The sequence below is a fragment of the Oncorhynchus mykiss genome, chromosome 1 (assembly GCF_013265735.2).
Source record: "Oncorhynchus mykiss isolate Arlee chromosome 1, USDA_OmykA_1.1, whole genome shotgun sequence".
In the NCBI taxonomy this organism is placed as follows: Eukaryota; Metazoa; Chordata; class Actinopteri; order Salmoniformes; family Salmonidae; genus Oncorhynchus; species Oncorhynchus mykiss.
Window position 1 is genome coordinate 10181401 of NC_048565.1, and position 19239 is coordinate 10200639.

Genomic DNA, 19239 nt, shown 5'->3' on the forward strand with positions numbered 1-19239 from the left:
AGAAAAAAGTGTGAATATAATGATCATAATATGTTTACAGCTTTGAAATGTGACTTTCAGAAAAAAAAAGGTGATTAGGGGCAATCTGCATTTGCTACATCGATTTTTTTTACTTATACATTTATAATATGTACCCATTGATTCTTGATATTTTTAAGCTTGTTTTACTCCAATGTTTGTAAACAAAGTAAATGTAAACAAAGACTGTATAGCCTCAAAACATAGTTAAAACTATGATGTTGTTATGATGGATGGCCAATCCTTGCATCCAAAGCTCTGCCTATGAATTTGAGAGTGGTTACATTTCTCCAGACCTATCCCTCAGCTAGTTATTGAAACAGGGGAGGAAAGGACACTTTGTTATTGTTTCAACTGCTGATTACTGCTTTACGTGTTGTACCTCATCTGAACCAAAAATATGAACTTGTTAATTTCAATGTTTGTAAACAAAGTCTAACCAAACACTGTATAGCCTTAAAACATGGGTAAAACTATATTTTTTTGATATGGATGATGCTCAGTCAATGCATTCATAGTTCTGTCTTTGAATTTGAGAGTGGTTGCATTTCTCCAGCTTTTTTACAGTAAAAGTGACAGGGATTTTTTATTTTTATTGTTTCAATTGCTGATTGCCCCTTTAAGTATTAGCACTTTTGCCATGTATATTTTATAAATAATGTCCTATTAGACAAGCTCCATTAGAGGCCCCACAAGTCCAATCAACTTTATACACGGGTTAATGATGACTATGTACATTACAATATCCTATATGTGAAATATTTATGAGGGTGTAAACAGACAATTATGGTTATTAATGATCTCAGCAGTAGCCTACTTCACTGGTCAATGAGGGAGGCCCATTAGTCTGAAGGAAACACCGAGCCTGTACAACAAAACCATATAGACAATCTTATGTCACTAATGTGAGACATTTTAATGCCGGCAGTTACATCAATGCTCATCTTAAGTAGCATTTAGCTGCAACAGTCTACTGCTTCTCCAGTCCGGGAACAAGGGGATGTACACAAGGCAACATTTAATCTGTACACCATCTATGAGTAGTGACTGAGTGAATTTAAACACTCTCTCGTGATAAGAGGAGGGCGACGCCTTCGAACGAGACGGGGATGGCCTGAGGTACCAGACACTGCCAGATGATTAATGGGCAGATGAACTATTGGCTTTCCAGTTGAAGTGTTACAGCTGAAAGCTATTTCAAAGGCCATTATGTATCCACTGTATCCTCAGTCTTCATTTGAAGATCACATTGAACGGCCATTTTGAAAGGACACCATCCTCTTGGGTCAAACAACTTCCCAATATAGGCTACCACTCTTTCAAAATGGTTTGAAAGGGGTTTTTCGGCTGACCCATAGGATAACCTTTTATGGGTCCAGGTAAAACTATTTTGTGTTCCATGTAGAACCCTCTGTGAAAAGGATCCTACAGTTTGGCTTTCCTAAATCTCATCCAGATAATGTCCTCAAACAGGCATTATGCAATTTAGGCGCTACCTTCAAAGGGAGATACTCCTGCTGTCAGGCTCTATCGTCTTATCCTGTAAAGATGAACAGATGCGTCTTATCCTGTAAAGATGAACAGATGCCTTCATCAATGTTTTCTGCCTGTCTGCTTCTAACAGGCCCTGACTACAAGCAGTTGAACGTTGTGACATTATATGCATCTTATTGACCTGCTGCATACTTTAGATAAGAGCAATAAGCATTACAGCAAGAAAACTAGACATTTTGTACAACCATAATGTCTGTGAATGGACTGTAAGATGTTACAATATATTAGATTTTTTTATTTAACCTTTATTTAAAACAGGGAGATCCCATTGAGACTCAGGCTTATTTTACAAGGGAGCCGCTGCATGTACACAATCATACAGATTCTCAACATTTATATTGGTGTAACATGTTGGTCTCACCAGGGTTAAATCTCCCTGGTACAGAGTGAGCACAGCACCCATCTTTTATCATATAAAGGATTTCCTGTTCCCACAATAGGAATGTACAATGTACAAAATGTTCTAGTGCATTACAGTGTAATTTGTAATTTGTCATAGATTACTCAGTGTTTCCAGTGGTTCTAGATTAATCTTTCTTTTAGTGCATGACGACAGGCATAACATTATTATTATTTTTTTAACCTTTATTTAACTAGACAAGTCAGTTAATAAGAACAAATTCTTATTTTCAATGATGGCCTAGGGAACAGTGAGTTAACTGCCTTGTTGAGGGGCAGACCGACAGATTTTTACCTTGTCAGGGGGGGAGATCATAAACTGGCTCCCCAAATTCCCAGTGACCTCTGTGACCTGGCCATTAGGCAGCTGCCTAGTACGGCAGATTGACCAGGGAGGCATTTTCCGAGCTAAACTGGCCAAAATGCACATCCAACAACACAGAACACCTCAAATAATACTACCCAAAAACAATCACAATTTCTCTTACCCAGTGGCATATGGCCTTTTTAGGTGAGAGCTGATGCCGCCCCGTGATATGCAGTGCCCACTTTGTCAAAGTTAGGGGCTCAAAGGATTTAGCTTGTCCATACCCACTGTTATCTGACATTCAGAGCTTAAATAGCCAAAATGATCAGTCACAGAAATCAGGACTAATAAACCCAATGGAACTGCCTGGTTTAAAAACGGTAGGCCTGTTACATGGATGGGCATTCATGACATTTCTTGCACTGCATTGTTGGTTAAGGGCTTGTAACTAAGCATTTCCCGCTAAGGTTTACACCTGTTGTATTCGGCGGATGTGACAAACACAATTCGATTGCGGCCGACAGTGTAGGCTACACTATTCTAGTATGGAGGGGGTAGGATGGGGGCAGTTTGTTAGGCCTCCCCTATGGGCGGCAGAGCGGCCAGGACCGGGCCTGTGGCCACTGATAGGTTGCTAGGGTCAGGTGGTTGCACGGGGGCCGGACAACTGACAGTCCACTTCCAGTGGGTGATATTAAAGCAATAAGCCCGAGGAGGTGTGGTGTATATGGCAGCAGTGGCATTTTTGGACATACACCACAAACCCTCCGAGGTTCATTATTGCTATTATAGACTGGTTACCAACATAATTACAACAGTTGTTACATACGCCTCTAGAAAGAGGGAACGCAACACCCTGCTACATCGCAACTCCCCGTGGTGTGAAAGAGGTATGGGACTGTAGGTAAGGATGACAAAGGCAGAGAATTGACCGCTTACTAGGAATTTATTTATTCCTTCACACGGTCATTTTGGGGAAAAGGGGCAAGACGGAACCAGAGCAAAGAGTGGGGGTGGTCCGCCCAGGTCTTACCTAGTGTGTATAGACAGTAAATACCACGGGTTATGTATGCCTGCAGGCCTCTTGTCTAAGCACTCCCTAGGTGTCTTCCCCTTCCCCCCTGGAACAAATCAAACAGAATAACACAAACGTAAGTGAACAATTTCAATCATCAAAACCACTGCATCCTATTGGCACACACGTACCTCAGAAGCAGCAGCTGCTCAACACTTGTCTCTGAGCAACAACCAAGACAGGGCATCAAATCAGCTCTCTCTCTGAGCAACAACCAAGACAGGACATCAAATCAGCTCCCTCTCTGAGCAACAACCAAGACAGGACATCAAATCAGCTCTCTCTCTGAGCAACAACCAAGACAGGACATCAAATCAGCTCTCTCTCTGAGCAACAACCAAGACAGGACATCAAATCAGCTCTCTCTCTGAGCAACAACCAAGACAGGACATCAAATCAGCTCTCTCTCAGCAACAACCAAGACAGGACATCAAATCAGCTCTCTCTCTGAGCAACAACCAAGACAGGACATCAAATCAGCTCTCTCTCTGAGCAACAACCAAGACAGGACATCAAATCAGCTCTCTCTCTGAGCAACAACCAAGACAGGACATCAAATCAGCTCTCTCTCTGAGCAACAACCAAGACAGGACATCAAATCAGCTCTCTCTCTGAGCAACAACCAAGACAGGACATCAAATCAGCTCTCTCTCTGAGCAACAACCAAGACAAGACAAGACAGAACATCAAATCAGCTCTCTCTCTCAGCAACAACCAACATAGGACATACCAATCAGCTTTCTCTGACAAAGGAACACTCGCTTTTCTAACTGGAGAAGGAGTCTGTAATGAGATACAGCTGTATCCTCTGACGAGAGGGCGGGGTCAGCTCCAATTAGCAATGGGACCAACCAATCAGCTGCTTGGGGGAATTTCAGGAAGCCATCCTGAAACACACACATACAAACAAAACCACAACACAGAAACTGGGGAACGTAACAACAGTAAACAAGTATTTTTGCATTATACCCATGGTATATTGTCTGATGTACCATAGGTTTCAGCTAATCAGCATCCAGGACACAAGCTAACTGGTTTATAATTAAGCTAAATATACCACAGCTAAGGGTTGTTTTTAGCGGAGTGTGCGGAGTGCCTGGATACAGACCTTAGCCGTGGTATATTGGCTATATACCACCAACCCCCGAGGTGCCTTATTGCTATTATAAGCTGGTTACCAATGTAATTAGAGCAGTAAAATAAATGTTTTGTCATACCAGTGAAATACCATACCCGTGGTATATGTGATACACCACGGCTGTCAGCCAATCCGCATTCAGGGCTCAAACAACCCAGGTTATATTGTCTGATATTTTATAGGTTTCAGCCAATCAGCATCCACAGCATTATTGAATACTCTGGCTTGAAAGGGCATTCTAAAGTCTGCATTATGTCCCTATAATGCACAGCAGTATTCGACTGCTATGAAGTTTATATTTAAATGTTCTATGCTTGTGCTGCTGTTGAAAGCTAAAGTCGAATGGAAAACATTATTGGGGTAGTTGAATTAGATTTTTATAATAGCTAGCTACTGTAGGAGGACTGATGGTTTGTTAAGACACAGATAGAACAATGAGACAGATATTTCACCGGATGTATAAATGTGAAGCATCCAGTTGGTGTTTCTACTCACTACCAAATATGGTAGTGAGAGGAAGCCCACTGGCCGGCAGTGGGAGAAGATGGAATGAGATGGATTTTGGCCAATATTTTGCAAATTCCCAAAACTAAACTCAGTTATGAACAGGGTGGACTATATTCCACATGTTTTAATCTATTTGTGTTTTGCACTGTATTGCTTTCTGTCTCATGTTGTACAGGTCGTCAGCAGGAAAAAGATTGAATTCTGTTGAATTGTCAAGTGAGCTAAACTCTCATTAAAAAACATTGTACACTCTCTTTCAGATCTGCCAAACACACCTCTGCCTCCGACAGATTCTCCCTGTGCTGATCACAGGTGACACTGTCAGTGATTTATTTAGAATTCAAGGCACATGATACATGATGAACTGATAGGAGAACTTCCTAATGATCCCTTAGACTCACATAAAACATTGGGATATTGGCTTAGTCACATCAAACTCATGCCAATGTCGTGTCCCAATTGGACAGAAACAGCTTCAGCCAGGGTCCGACTGGCCATACTGCAGTTCAGGCAATGCCAGGTGGGCAGGTCCCTTTTAGGCCCAGTGGACCTGTCAAAATAACCATTATTTGGCTGATAATGGGGGCCTTGAGTAGAAAAATTGGACGGTGTTATCAAATCAATTCAAATGTATTTCTAAAGCACTTCTTACATCAGCTGATGTCACAAAGTGCTGTACAGAAACCCAGCCTAAAACCACAAACAGCAAGTAATGCAGGTGTAGAAGCACGGTGGCTAGGAAAAACTCCCTAGAAAGGACAGAACCTAGGAAGAAACCTAGAGAGGAACCAGGCTATGAGGGGTGGCCAGTCCTCTTCTGGCTGTGCCGGGTGGAGATTATAACAGAACATGGAGTAAATGTTAGTTGGCTTTTCATAGCTGATCATTCAGTATCTCTCCTGCTCCTGCTGTCTCTAGAGAGCAGGTCTGGGACAGGTAGCACGTCCGGTGAACAGGTCAGGGTTCCATAGCCGCAGGCAGAACAGCTGAAACTGGAGCAGCAACACGACCAGGTGGACTGGGGACAGCAAGGAGTCATCAGGCCAGGTAGTCCTGAGGCATGGTCCTAGGGCTCAGGTCCTCTGAGAGAAAGCGAGAAAGAAAAAAAGAAAAAAAGAGAGAAAATAGAGAAAAAGAGAGAGAGAATTAGAGAGAGCACACTTACATTCACACAGGACACCGGATAAGACAGGAGAAATACTCCAGATATAACAGACTGACCCTAGCCCCCAACACAAACTATTGCAGAATAAATACTGGAGTCTGAGACAGGAGGGGTCGGGAGACACTGTGGCCCCATCTGATGATACCCCTAGACTAGGCCAAACAGGCAGAATATATGTAGGTATGTACGGCAGGACCAAATCGGAAAGATCGATAGGAGCAAGCCATGTAATGCTTTGTAGGTTAGCAGTAAAACCTTGAAATCAGCCCTTGCCTTAACAGGAAGCCAGTGTAGGGAGGCTAGCACTGGAGTAATATAATCACATCTTTTATAAATAACCGGGATGATTTCTGGTCCCATTCCGTCCCTGGCTGCAGCAGCAAAACCATGATGAAAAGCAAGGAGTTCACACAACTAAGAGGACAAATCTCTCCTCTTTCCCATCCTATTGGGGCGGCAGCATAGCCTAGTGGTTAGAGCTTTGGACTAGTAACGGACAGGTTGCAAGCTCAAATCCCCTAACTGACAAGGTACAAATCTGTCGTTCTGCCCCTGAACAAGGCAGGTAACCCACTGTTCCTAGGCCGTCATTGAAATTAAGAATTTGTTCTTAACTGACTTGCCTAGTTAAATAAAGATAAAATATAAAGTGCCTTCAGAAAGTGTTCATACCCCCTGGCTTATTCCACATCTGGTTGTGTTACAGCCTGATTGATTAAATATACTTTTTCATTTCACCCATCTACACACAATACCCCATAATGACAAAGCAATAACATCTTTTTTTTTACATTTCTGTAAAGTGTATTAAATTACAGTTTTTCTCAATTGCTAAAACACTAAACCCATCGGCTGAACAAAGTTCTCATTTGCCTGGACTCATTTAGCTAATTATGCAGTCTGTTGTCAATACCTTAAACCATTTCACATGGTAAAACACAATTTGCAGATCTCACTTAGACTTTTCAGCAAAACTCTAAACACATTCTCATTCTCAAAACACATTCTGCACTCTAATGCACATGTCATCCATACTGGTAAACACATTCTGCACTCTAATGCACATGTCATCCATACTGGTAAACACATTCTGCACTCTAATGCACATGTCATCCATACTGGTAAACACATTCTGCACTCTAATGCACATGTCATCCATACTGGTAAACACAAGTGGCAACAATCAAATACAAATAGAGAACACATGTCATTGATTGAACACAACCACTCAAAATGTATTTAACCTGTTTCAAATGATGCGACACAACCAATATAAGCCAGTTCAGAGAGCAAACAGGTTGTTGAAGGTGGGAAGGAGAAAGTCTGAGAATGGATACTGTAGTACAGTGCATTGTAGGCTGTATACTGTACAATGGACAAATTGTATGGCCCTGAACATTGTGCTTTCCATTTATTAACAGTACTGACTGCTCAATAGATTTTGACTGGTTGCAGGTTCATATCAACAAAGAACAAGAATTACAGTATCACAGAGACAAAGGACAAGTTTGTGAGATGCAGGGTACAGTACTGTAAAAATAGGGGCACAAGGAGGAGGAAGAACAAAAAACAAAATTGCAAAGAGCAAAGCAGAGTAGTAATTTCTGATCAATTTTGAGCTACTATGATAGAACATGTTTTCGTTCATCAAAAGATAATGACGGAAAAATATAAATATCTTTTTAGATTAAAAATGTACTTCTCCCTGAGAATTGTATGTTTAGAACAATGTGTTTTCTATTTTTCGGTGTATTGTTTACTGACTGCTTGAGAGTGTATATCATTTTGATCACTTTGTTTTCAGGAAATGGAGCAAGGTTTCAGAAATTGTGTTTTAGCAATTGAGAAAAACTGTAAATACAGAAATATCGAATTTACACAAGTATTTTCCCTCCTGAGTCAATACATTACTACGTTTCCTAGTAATTGCAGCTGTGAGTCAGGGGTGTGAATACTTGTGTAAACATTTTTTTTCTGAAGGCACAGTATATGATGATTAGAGGATTTGTCCTTTCAGTTGCTTTGAAAATCTATGTCAAGACCTGAAAATAGCTGTCTAGCAATGATCAACAACCAACTTGACAAAGCTTGACGAATTTTAAAAAGAATAGTGTGCAAATATTTTACAACCCAGGGGTGCAAAGTTCTTAGAAGCTCTCCTAATGACTCCTTGTGACAAGGCTGGGACACTGCAAGCTGACACCGGTTGTCAGTCGAACAGTGTTTCCTACGACATATTGGTGCGGTTGACATCTGGGTTAAGAGAGCAGTGTGATAAGAAGTAGGCAGCCAGGCAGGTCACTTTTCTGAGGACGCATGACTCCACCTTTGCCTCTTCCGAGCCCATTGAGGAGTTGCAGAGATGAGCCAAGTGACCTCATTTGTTAAAGAAATACCCTTGTGGCCATACCATCCTATGGGACTCCCCCCCGAACCACATGAAACGATGGCATGTTTGAAGGGAAAACAAACACAGGGCGATATCTTTCTAACCAGCTCCATAGACACTGCTACAGTGCCTTGCGAAAGTATTCGGCCCCCTTGAACTTTGCGACCTTTTGCCACATTTCAGGCTTCAAACATAAAGATATAAAACTGTATTTTTTTGTGAAGAATCAACAACAAGTGGGACACAATCATGAAGTGGAACGACATTTATTGGATATTTCAAACTTTTTTAACAAATCAAAAACTGAAAAATTGGGCGTGCAAAATTATTCAGCCCCCTTAAGTTAATACTTTGTAGCGCCACCTTTTGCTGCGATTACAGCTGTAAGTCGCTTGGGGTATGTCTCTATCAGTTTTGCACATCGAGAGACTGACATTTTTTCCCATTCCTCCTTGCAAAACAGCTCGAGCTCAGTGAGGTTGGATGGAGAGCATTTGTGAACAGCAGTTTTCAGTTCTTTCCACAGATTCTCGATTGGATTCAGGTCTGGACTTTGACTTGGCCATTCTAACACCTGGATATATTTATTTTTTAACCATTCCATTGTAGATTTTGCTTTATGTTTTGGATCATTGTCTTGTTGGAAGACAAATCTCCGTCCCAGTCTCAGGTCTTTTGCAGACTCCATCAGGTTTTCTTCCAGAATGGTCCTGTATTTGGCTCCATACATCTTCCCATCAATTTTAACCATCTTCCCTGTCCCTGCTGAAGAAAAGCAGGCCCAAACCATGATGCTGCCACCACCATGTTGGACAGTGGGGATGGTGTGTTCAGTGTGATGAGCTGTGTTGCTTTTACGCGAAATATAACGTTTTGCATTGTTGCCAAAAAGTTCAATTTTGGTTTCATCTGACCAGAGCACCTTCTTCCACATGTTTGGTGTGTCTCCCAGGTGGCTTGTGGCAAACTTTAAACGACACTTTTTATGGATATCTTTAAGAAATTGCTTTCTTCTTGCCACTCTTCCATAAAGGCCAGATTTGTGCAATATACGACTGATTGTTGTCCTATGGACAGAGTCTCCCACCTAAGCTGTAGATCTCTGCAGTTCATCCAGAGTGATCATGGGCCTCTTGGCTGCATCTCTGATCAGTCTTCTCCTTGTATGAGCTGAAAGTTTAGAGGGACGGCCAGGTCTTGGTAGATTTGCAGTGGTCTGATACTCCTTCCATTTCAATATTATCGCTTGCACAGCGCTCCTTGGGATGTTTAAAGCTTGGGAAATATTTTTGTATCCAAATCCGGCTTTAAACTTCTTCACAACAGTATCTCGGACCTGCCTGGTGTGTTCCTTGTTCTTCATGATGCTCTCTGCGCTTTTAACGGACCTCTGAGACTATCACAGTGCAGGTGCATTTATACGGAGACTTGATTACACACAGGTGGATTGTATTTATCATCATTAGTCATTTAGGTCAACATTGGATCATTCAGAGATCCTCACTGAACTTCTGGAGAGAGTTTGCTGCACTGAAAGTAAAGGGGCTGAATAATTTTGCATGCCCAATTTTTCAGTTTTTGATTTGTTAAAAAAGTTTGAAATATCCAATAAATGTCGTTCCACTTCATGATTGTGTCCCACTTGTTGTTGATTCTTCACAAAAAAATACAGTTTTATATCTTTATGTTTGAAGCCTGAAATGTGGCAAAAGGTCGCAAAGTTCAAGGGGGCCGAATACTTTCGCAAGGCACTGTATTTACAATGTACTAAAGACATCAACATCTCCCTGTAGCATTTCCTAATCACACACTGCCTTTCACATCTGTACACTCACACTTTTCACACACGTACACATGGATTTTGTACTGTAGATATGTGGTAGTGGTGGAATAGGAGCCTGAGGGTACACAGTGTGTTGTGAAATCTGTGAAGGTATTGTAATTGTTTTTAAATTGAATAAACTGCCTTAATTTAGCCGGACCCCAGGAAGAGTAGCTACTGCCTTGGCAGGAAGTAATGGGAATCCATAATGAATACAAATACTCTCCAGCATGGACATGACAGTTACACTATTGAGTGGCACCAGGACCGTCCGTCACTCAAGCAGGGCTGGCGGCCAGTACGAACAAACAGGCAGGTTCTGCATGATTTCCCTAGTAATCTGCCAATTTGCCAGTTAATTACATTAAGGGCCGGCTGCCAAAGCCCACAAGCTGATATGCTAACCCTTTCACCCTTTTCACTGGGTGCCGGCTGGATTCCTTATTTATTTATATATATTTTTAAACCGAGTCCCATTGAGTCCAAATGTCTCTTTCACAAGGCAGCCCTGCACATCCTTTACATACAAAAATACAAATAATTTGGAAAAATAGTCACATTCGTCAGCAAAAAGAGGTCCCCAATCAACGTTGAACTGCCCGAGAGGTTCCACAACATCCTGTTTATGGAACTCTAGATTTTTCCATACATGGACATCCTGTTGTAGGGAACTCTGTAGATTGTTCCATACATGGACAGCCTGTTGTAGGGAACTCTGTAGATTGTTCCATACATGGACATCCTGTTGTAGGGAACTCTGTAGGTTGTTCCATACATGGACATCCTGTTGTAGGGAACTCTGTAGGTTGTTCCAGACATGGACATCCTGTTGTAGGGAACTCTGTAGATTGTTCCATACATGGACATCCTGTTGTAGGGAACTCTGTAGGTTGTTCCATACATGGACATCCTGTTGTAGGGAACTCTGTAGATTGTTCCATACATGGACATCCTGTTGTAGGGAACTCTGTAGATTGTTCCATACATGGACAGCCTGTTGTAGGGAACTCTGTAGATTGTTCCATACATGGACATCCTGTTGTAGGGAACTCTGTAGGTTGTTCCATACATGGACATCCTGTTGTAGGGAACTCTGTAGGTTGTTCCAGACATGGACATCCTGTTGTAGGGAACTCTGTAGATTGTTCCATACATGGACATCCTGTTGTAGGGAACTCTGTAGGTTGTTCCATACATGGACATCCTGTTGTAGGGAACTCTGTAGATTGTTCCATACATGGACATCCTGTTGTAGGGAACTCTGCAGATTGTTCCATACATGGGGTGCAAAGAAACAAAATGCAGGTTTTACCTAACTCTGAGAGGACTGAAGATATTTTCAGAGTTGGCCATCCCTGAGACCTGGTATGGTAACTCGTATGGCTAAAGGTTAGTAATGAAGTTGCCCGGGGCATGGAAAACAATACCTGATGGTAGGAGGCAGAGGTTAGAGGTGAGGGGTCAAAGATCAAGTGAGATGTGCCCAGACATGAGTAGAGGGCTTTGTTAGAGTATGTATACCATAGTTATACACACACACACACACACACACACACACACACACACACACACACACACACACACACACACACACACACACACACACACACACACACACACACACACACACACACACACACACACACACACACACACACACACAAACAGAGCATGACAGGAAGAGTGACCAAACTTAAATAACCCAGCAGCATGACCAACCCAGCAGCATGTTGTTGTTGTTAGCCATGAGGAGCTGTAGAATTGCAGAGCAAAAACAAACTCCCCTTGAACCTTACACATTAAGATCATACCAGCGGCAAGTCTCTCATCATTACAGACAAAACAAACTTGTTGATGTTATGAGACCGAGCCCCTTCAAGGTTGGGCGGACATACATTCCTCATCTCAATATGCACGTAAACAACCAGGAAACAATTGAAAAGGAGAGACTAATTACTCTTTGACTTCTTGAGACAGGAATGTGCAATATTCCTCTCTTGAAAAAAACGCATGAAAGAGGAGATACAGAAACGTCTGCAGGCTGAATTAATTTCAACCACATACAGGAGGCATGTTCAAACATAACTGAAATAGCTAATTAAGAGGCATCATCAGAAGTCAGAATCTCTTTATTAGCAAGTGCCCGATTTAGACTAATGAAATGTACGCCTTTCCTACGCATGCCTTTCCCAACGCAATTCTCAGTAGTTGGTATTCAGACTTCCCTTATGCAGGTGCGTAAAGGGTTGGCATGCGTGGTTCCCTTGCTCACGCTGAATGCACTTAATTAAACCGCTTCCACCTGCTGACCAACAGATTTTTTTTCTGAGAATTTTCATTCAATAGAGTTTCAGTGCGTACAGAACCAGTCAAAAGTTTGGACACACCTACTCATTCCAGGGTTTTTCTTTATGTTTACTGTTTTCTACATTGTAGAGTTATCAGAAATCAAGGTAAGACCCAAGTGCAGACTGTGTGAAGTAAATATGTTTATTGTAACAACAGGTGCGGGCAAACGACAGGTCAAGGCAGGCAGAGGTCGGTAATCCAGAGTAGAGGCCAAGGTACAGGACGGCAGGCAGGGTCAGGGACAGGCAGGGTGGTCAGGGACAGGCAGGGTGGTCAGGGACAGGCAGGGTCAGGGTGGTCAGGGACAGGCAGGGTGGTCAGGGACAGGCAGGGTGGTCAGGAACAGGCAGGGTGGTCAGGGACAGGCAGGGTCAGGGACAGGCAGGGTCAGGGTGGTCAGGGACAGGCAGGGTGGTCAGGGACAGGCAGGGTCAGGGACAGGCAGGGTGGTCAGGGACAGGCAGGGTCAGGGACAGGCAGGGTGGTCAGGGACAGGCAGGGTGGTCAGGGACAGGCAGGGTGGTTAGGGACAGGCAGGGTGGTCAGGGACAGGCAGGGTCAGGGACAGGCAGGGTGGTCAGGGACAGGCAGGGTGGTCAGGGACAGGCAGGGTCAGGGACAGGCAGGGTCAGGGACAGGCAGGGTCAGGGTGGTCAGGGACAGGCAGGGTCAGGCAGGGTGAGGGACAGGCAGGGTCAGGGACAGGCAGGGTGGTCAGGGACAGGCAGGGTCAGGGACAGGCAGGGTGAGGGACAGGCAGGGTCAGGGACAGGCAGGGTGGTCAGGGACAAAAAGGGTGGTCAGGGACAGGCAGGGTCAGGGACAGGCAGGGTGGTCAGGGACAGGCAGGGTGGTCAGGGACAGGCAGGGTGGTCAGGGACAGGCAGGGTCAGGGACAGGCAGGGTGGTCAGGGACAGGCAGGGTGGTCAGGGACAGGCAGGGTCAGGGACAGGCAGGGTCAGGGTGGTCAGGGACAGGCAGGGTGGTAAGGGTTTGGCAGGGTGGTCAGGGACAGGCAGGGTCAGGGACAGGCAGGGTCAGGGTGGTCAGGGACAGGCAGGGTCAGGGACAGGCAGGGTGGTCAGGCGAGCGGGTACAAGGACCAGGAGGATGCGAAAAAGAGAGACTGGAGAAAAACAGGAGCAGAGACAAAACGCTGGTTGACTTGAATAAACAAGACGAACTGGCACAGACAGACAGAAAACACAGGTTTAAATACCCAGGGTATAAGTGGGGAAGATGGGCAACACCTGGAGGGGGTGGAGACAAGCACAAGGACAGGTGAAACAGATCAGGGCGTGACAAGAGTAATAGTGAAGACATCAACACCATGAAATAACACATGGAATCATGTAGTAACCAAAACAGTGTTAAATAAATCACTTGAGATTATTCAAAGTAACCACCCTTTGCCTTGATGACAGCTTTGCACACTCTTGGCATTCTCTCAACCAGCTTCATGAGGTAGTCACATGGAATTCAATTAAATTAACAGGTGTGCCTTGTTAAAAGTTAATTTGAGGAATTGATTTCCTTCTTAACGAGTTTGAGCCAATCAGTTGTGTTGTGACAAGGTAGGGGTATTATACAGAAGATAGCCCTATTTGGGGGGACAGATAGTGGTTAGAGCGTTGGGCCAGTAACCAAAAGGATGCTGGATTGAATCCCCAAGCTGACAATATCTGTCGTTCTGCCCCTAAACAAGGCAGTTAACCCACTGTTCCCCGGTAGGCCGTCATTGTAAATAAGAATTTGTTCTCAACTGACTTGCCTAGTTCAATTTAAATGTACACATTTTTGGGGTAAAAAACCAATTCCATATTCTGGCAAGAACAGCTCAAATAAAGCATTACTTCAAGACATGAAGGTCAGTCAATACGGAACATTTTGAACTTTGAAAGTGCAGTCGCAACAAAACATCAAGAGCAATGATGAAACTGGCTCTCATGAGGACCGCCACAGGAAAGGAAGACCCAGAGTTACCTCTGCTGCAGAGGATAAGTTCATTAGAGTTACAAGCCTCAGAAATTGCAGCCCAATTATAAGCTTTACAGACACATCTCAACGTCAACTTTTCAGAGGAGACTGAGTGAATCAGGCCTTCGTGTGTGGGAACTCCTTCTGCCTTGGCAGCAGCTAATGGGGATCCATAGTAAATATAAATACAAATGTGTGTAAAGTAGAATGCCTTCAACATCAGGACAGCCTCTGCACAGAACTATGCATCATAGGGAACAGGAACGACAACTTGCTGGAACAGAGTCCAGATGAGTGACTTACTTTCTCTCAATCCTGTGCAAAACATACTAATTTGTACCAGCATGTAGTAGCCATGTGGCCCATGTGGTTGTTGTTGGGTTGTGCCCTCCACCACCTTCACGTCACTGGCTTTCCCATTGAAGACATCATCCAGAGAATCACAGCCCTTCCCCATGACAGGACACTTGATCGCCAACAGCTCCTTGGAGTTCAGCACTCCATCAGGGCTTGCTGATAGCCATGGCTCTTCAACACTGACAACAGTGCCTCTGTGGTTCACAGAGTATCCACAGTTTTCCAGCCACTGGGAGGCCATCTGCTCATTATCTTTCCCGTAGCGTGAGGGAACTGTTCCCTTGGAACCTGGAGTACAGATGCTCCTGGATAAACTTACCAGGGTTGGTGGATTCCCTGACAGGGACCTTCTTGGCTGAGCTTGCGGTAACTCTAAGCTTCCTTGAGTCATGCCACAACTGTGATAGAATGTTCATTACAAAAAATACATTCTGAGAAAATCCCATTATTAACAATTGTGTGACTGTGTGATCAACTTAATCAAAACACATGTAAGTTTCATCATAAACGTACCTTGCTATCGTTCCCAATGAGATGAGGCCACTTATACTTACCATACTTTAGGCATTACCCCCAACCACAAGGATATTTTACAAACCTTATTCACCCAGAAAAACAAGAACACTAACGAAATACATGTGATGCTGACATGTTTAGATACATTTTATACCCTACTCACCTGGACTCCATAAACCTATTTTGCTTCAACATCATGATATTTGACAGGTTACTTACAGATTCCCCACATTAATACAGTAGTTATTTTGATCCACAAATACATGTTATTAACATAACGAACAAATCATGACATTCTCAAGTCAGCTTTCATCCAACAAAACGTTTGGTTTAACTGCTATGGTAAGCCTGACTATTTTAACATTCTGTGTCTAGATAAGGCAATATTGCACACTTACATCGAAAAAAAGGAACAAAGAAAATAGGTTTTAAACATAAATTACAAGACCAAGTGATGCAGAAATTGATCATAGATATCATCTGAGAACCTGTATCATAACGTTAGCCTATGGGTTATAGTAACTGTCAACACAACACATGTAGGCTGCTTGTATGCTGTCATCGCTTATGTTAAAGAATGTTACACATAGAAATACAAGTGACTTTGCTTATTAGCCGACCTTCCACAAAATTGAGGCTGCATGACTGCATGATTGTCCAAGGCCAGCGATGCAAGCGTACCCAGCCGTCTCTACTGATCCGTTTAAAAAAAATTATAATTGAGACCCATTGAGACCAAGAGTCTCTTTTTCAAGCGGGACCTAGCCAAGAAGGCAGCAACAATCTATACATTACAGAATTAAAACATACAACACAATACAATACAACAACATGATCCAGCATGATCCCAGCCTAAAAAAAAGTATACTTTAAATTAATTCAGTGGCACTAACATATCTAGATGATGCACTGCAGTACTTAATGCAGCTGGTGGCCACACCAGATACTGACTGTTACTTTTGACCCCCCCCCCTTTGTTCAGGGACACATGATTCCATTTCTGTTAGTCACAGGTCTGTGGAACTTGTTCAGTTTATGTCTCAGTTGTTGAATCTTATGTTCATACAAATATTTACACGTTACATTTGCAGAAAATAAACGCAGTTGACAGTGAGAGGACGTTTCTTTTTTTTCTGAGTTTAGATTATTCCATGCCTCTGGTGCACAAGAATAGCAGTAATGCCTAATACTGTGAATGTCCTGGGGACTTTAAGTAGCAACCACCTAGCAGACCGGGTATGGTAACTGCTGGTGGTGAAGGAGACCAGAATACAGAGGTAAAGAGGGAGTTTACCCAAAAGGGCTTTGTAGATGAACACATGCAAATGTATCTTTCTGCGCATATAAAGTGAGGTACAATCTACCATTTGGTACAAGGTGCAATGGTGGGTGAGTGACCTGGCATTTGTAATAAAGCGCAAGGATGCATGATAAACAGATTCTAGTCTCTGTAAAACGTAGGAGGTTGCATGCATATACAACAAGCCACCACAATCAATTACAGAGAGAAAAGTGGCCTGAACAAGCTTCTTTGTAGCCAGAAGTGGGAAGCAAGCCTTATTACAATAATAAAAACCCAATTTCAATTTAAGCTTCCTCACAAGATTATCCATAACTTTAAAGGACAACTTGTCATCCAACCATATATCTAGGTATTTGTAGGATGACATTTTTTCAATAAGCCAACAGATGAGACAATGCTAACTTCTCTGGCAGAGTTCGAGCTCTGGTAAAGGTCCTGAATTTTGCTTTTTTTGTCACGCCCTGACCGTAGATTACTTTGTATGTTTCTATTTTTAGTTTGGTCAGGGTGTGATGTGGGTGGGTATTCTATGTTGTAGGTCTAGGTTTTCTTTTTCTATGTGTTTGGCCTGGTATGGTTCTCAATCAGAGGCATCTGTCTATCGTTGTCTCTGATTGAGAACCGTACTTAGGTAGCCTGTTTTCCCATTTTGAGTTGTGGGTGAATATTTTCTGGGTAGTATTTGTTGCACCTGTCAGAACTGTTCATTTATCGTTTTGTTGGTTTTGTTTGTGTATTCATTCTTGATTCAGAGGAGACTGCGTGAATCAGGCCTTCGTGTGTGGGAACTCCTTCTGCCTTATGGTTAACGAGACGTGGTGTGGTCACAACAACATACAGGAACTCAAGTCCTTCTGTTCACCTGATTTAGAATTCCTCACAATTAAATGTCGACCGCATTATCTACCAAGGGAATTCTCTTTGATTATAATCACAGCCGTATATATTCCATCGCAAGGCTGCAGGCCCAGACGGCATCCCCAGCCGCGCCCTCAGAGCATGCGCAGACCAGCTGGCTGGTGTGTTTACGGACATATTCAATCAATCCTTATCCCAGTCTGCTGTTCCCACATGCTTCAAGAGGGCCACCATTGTTCCTGTTCCCAAGAAAGCTAAGGTAACTGAGCTAAACAACTACCGCCCCGTAGCACTCACTTCCGTCATCATGAAGTGCTTTGAGAGACTAGTCAAGGACCATATCACCTCCACCCTACCTGACACCCTAGACCCACTCCAATTTGCTTACCGCCCAAATAGGTCCACAGACGATGCAATCTCAACCACACTGCACACTGCCCTAACCCATCTGGACAAGAGGAATACCTATGTGAGAATGCTGTTCATCGACTACAGCTCAGCATTTAACACCATAGTACCCTCCAAACTCGTCATCAAGCTCGAAACCCTGGGTCTCGACCCCGCCCTGTGCAACTGGGTACTGGACTTCCTGACGGGCCCCACATGGTGGTGAGGGTAGGTAACAACATCTCCACCCCGCTGATCCTCAACACTGGGGCCCCACAAGGGTGCGTTTCTGAGCCCTCTCCTGTACTCCCTGTTCACCCACGTCTGCGTGGCCATGCACGCCTCCAACTCAATCATCAAGTTTGCGGACGACACTACAGTGGTAGGCTTGATTACCAACAACGACGAGACGGCCTACAGGGAGGAGGTGAGGGCCCTCGGAGTGTGATGTCAGGAAAATAACCTCACACTCAACGTCAACAAAACAATGGAGATGATTGTGGACTTCAGGAAACAGCAGAGGGAGCACCCCCCTATCCACATCGATGGGACAGTAGTGGAGAGGGTAGTAAGTTTTAAGTTCCTCGGCGTACACATCATAGACAAACTGAATTGGTCCACCCACACAGACAGCATCGTGAAGATGGCGCAGCAGCGCCTCTTCAACCTCAGGAGGCTGAAGAAATTCGTCTTGTCACCAAAAACACTCACAAACTTCTACAGATGCACAATCGAGAGCATCCTGTCGGGCTGTATCACCGCCTGGTACGGCAACTGCTCCGCCCACAACCGTAAGGCTCTCCAGAGGGTAGTGAGGGTAGGTCTGCACAACACATCACCGGGGGCAAACTACCTGCCCTCCAGGACACCTACACCACCCGATGTCACAGGAAGGCCATAAAGATCATCAAGGACCACAACCACCCAAGCCACAGCCTGTTTACCCCGCTATCATCCAGAAGGCGAGGTCATCAAAGCAGGTGCATCAAAGCTGGGACCGAGAGACTGAAAAACAGCTTCTATCTCAAGGCCATCAGACTGTTAAACAGCCACCACTTACATTGAGTGGCTGCTGCCAACACACTGACTCAACTCCAGCCACTTTAATAATGGGAAT